Source organism: Desmodus rotundus, chromosome 2 (assembly GCF_022682495.2).
Source record: "Desmodus rotundus isolate HL8 chromosome 2, HLdesRot8A.1, whole genome shotgun sequence".
Lineage (NCBI taxonomy): Eukaryota > Metazoa > Chordata > Mammalia > Chiroptera > Phyllostomidae > Desmodus > Desmodus rotundus.
The window spans coordinates 55267482-55270550 of NC_071388.1; the positions used below are offsets into that span (position 1 = coordinate 55267482).

Sequence of the window (3069 nt, forward strand, 5' to 3'; positions counted from 1 at the left end):
AAACTTTCCTCAGTCTTTTTTATTCTTTTTTCTTTTTGTTGTTGTGATTGGGTGTTTTCTACTACCTTGTCTTCCAAATCACTGATGTAATCCTGTGTTTTATGTAATCTGTTGTTGATTCCTTCTAGTATATTCTTCATTTCAGTTATTAGGTTCTTTACTTATGACTGGTTCTTGGTTATGGTTTCTATATCCTTTTTTTGTGCAATCTGGTATTTATTAGCACTTTGATCAGAGAAACTCAAAGTCAAGCATACTGAACGGGTTCTGGAATCCTAGGCTGTCTCTTAGGCTATAAACTGACAGGCCTCAGCTTGTCATGCTGGTTGAGGTTTGCCCAGGCATTGGACCTAAGCTGCATTAGCAAAGATGCTAAGAGAAGAACCCTTTTCTTCTAGCTGGGGTCTGTGGGTGAGATACTGATATAAATAGTAGAAAGAAGTGTCAGGAATTTCATCCTCATCAGGAAAATTGTACAGTTCCATGATCTGCTTTATGTCATAGGCATCCGAGTACAAAGCAAGAACTGAAGCCACCAGCCTCTTCAACTAAGGATCTTGCATTTTGGTCATCACTTGTGGGACTCTCGGTGATGATAGAATCCTATGCCAAACTGGAAGGGCCTATGGGCTAGGTGGAAGGGAGCTAGAGAAATCTGAAAGTACAGGAAAAAAAAAGAGTAAGGATTGGTTGATTTTGTGGGTGAGGTGGGCACAATCTTGGCTGGAATAACCTGATTTGGTTGCTTTGGTGACAGCTGTTGTTGCTACTTCCTTAGTTTGGCTCAGATAGACCTTTATTGTTGACTCTGGTAGGCTGATTTTCAAAGCGAGTTCTTTTCAGAGATTCTTTATCTGGGAACATGGTGTAGCTAAATAGAGTCTCCAACTGTTCATGCTGCATATACATAAATGAGGTGCATTTTTGGTGTTTCTTCCACATTGTGGGACCAGCTGGATTCTGTGGTATCAAGTCCATGCTGGAATCATCCATGTGGTTACAAGAGAATCCATGTGGTGGGGGATTCTCTGGGGCCACTCTGTTCATCAGAGGTACTGACATCTGGGATGAAAAGCTGTGGTCCACTTTGTCTTGTTGTGTCTTGTCAATGCTGTGATCACTCATGTAGACAAAAGAGTAGGCCTGGGGAGCCCCAGTGTCTCTTCTGTTCATCTGGGCACCAGAGCACTTCATTGGTAGGCCGGTCACGAATTCCCTCAGAGTACCCATTTTCAAGACAGCTGGATGTATCTCTCTGAAAATGCAGTTTCTTTCGTGGTTTCTATATTCTTTTAATGCTTGTGTGTGTGTGTGTATAATTTTAATGATTATTATTACTTCACATAATATCTCAAATGTTTTCTTTTCTATCTTTCCAACTGATGAATAATTTTCATATCTTTTTTTCCCACTAAACTAAATAATTGGGATTTTTTCTACATTTGTGTCTGACTTCTGGATATAATCTAAATTGCATAGTAACATTCAGACTACCAAAAATTCTCTCTGAAATTTCAACAAGAAGGGTTGTTCTCTACTTTCCTGCTTAAACCTTTTCTTGAGACTTAGTGGGACATATTAACAATTTTATCATATTTGGTGAGTGAAATTTCGTTTTTAGGTGTATGAAACGTAATCTATTCACTGCTCTAAAAATGAGACCTCCCTCTTGATGCCATGTGAAGAATGATGTGGATTATTTCATTGCCATTAGCAAGATGGTTAATAATATTGTTTCTAAGGCCTGAAAGTAGGTAGCAATTCAAGAAAAGGGGAAGTAGTATGCTTAACAGAATTAAATTTTCTCCCAATTTTCCTTTTCCTGTTAAAGATGATAATCTATGTTGCTGGGAAAATGTGTTAGGTTACATATTGGAGTTTTGCTTTTGCTTAATGCTATGTGAGGGAGACACTAAGACAGCAGTGAGTAATTTTAGTTTGCTTTTAGTCTTTCTAACATTCTACATTGGGAGCTATGTCACTATAGGTAATTACAAAAAATGCTTCTAACTATCCAATTCTAAATATATGAATTTAATTTCTGCCACTTTGCCTAGATTAAATGACCCCAATTCAGGACATCCTGGTTTTCTTATGACTTTGCTAAACCTAAAGTTTTATTTTTAAGTAAGCTTGTTGAGGTATAATTTACACAGTATATAATTCACTTATTTTAGTGTACAGTTCTATGAGTTCTAACAAATGCACCTCACTGTGTAATTGTCACTAAAATCGAGATACAGAATAGCTCCATCACATCAATATTTTTCTTGTATTTATTTATAGTAAACATTTTTTCCCACTTCCAGATCCTGACAACCATTGATCTACTTTTTTGTCTCTGTAGTATAGAGTCTACACATTAGGTACATTTGTGAGTCTGGCTTCTTTCACTTCACATAATTAATTTGATATTATCTATGTTCTTAGGATAACAGTAGTTGATTCCTTTTATCCTACAGCTTAAATGCAACTATCTCTTGTTTAAACTCTTTAAAAGTTGATTTATAATTTGGACGTATATACATTCCTAGTCTCAAATCCTTGAGCATAACATCGGCCTGTTTTGCTGAAAATTCACAAACAGAATACAAATTTAGAAAATGCAAAGCCTTAAATTAATTAAATGAAATAAATCTGAAGATTAATATATAAATTCTATCCTTTTGGAGGTTAAAAATAATGCCATTATAGCTTTAGACTGGTGAATATTCTATCTTTGAAAAGCATGTGGGTCTGTCTAGAGTTGCTGTATTCTCTTTATGCCTTCAGGAAAATTTTAGGTTCAGTAATTGAAATTAAACATTTATCAGCATAATCGTTGCTTGAATAAATATCAGATGAATTAATTATTCATTATTCTTTAGAAAGTGTTGCTCTTATTTTATTCCTCAATCCCATATAATCTGGTTATAATAAGTTAAATCCGAGTCACATGCTGATATTTAATTAAGCTTATTTGTTCTCACCTTTTAGAGTAACAAATAGACAATAGACGTTCAACTGCAATGCCAGGAATGTCAGTTTTTAATTGTACTTCACTTTGATTCATCCAATTCAGTATGTGAT

The 3069-nt window shown here is 35.4% G+C and overlaps 1 pseudogene; it reads right to left on the reverse strand.

Moving 5' to 3' along the window:
* Nucleotides 1-350: 350 nt before the first annotated feature.
* LOC112300940 (arginine-fifty homeobox-like) lies at nt 351-1230 on the reverse strand (annotated as a pseudogene).
* Nucleotides 1231-3069: the final 1839 nt, after the last annotated feature.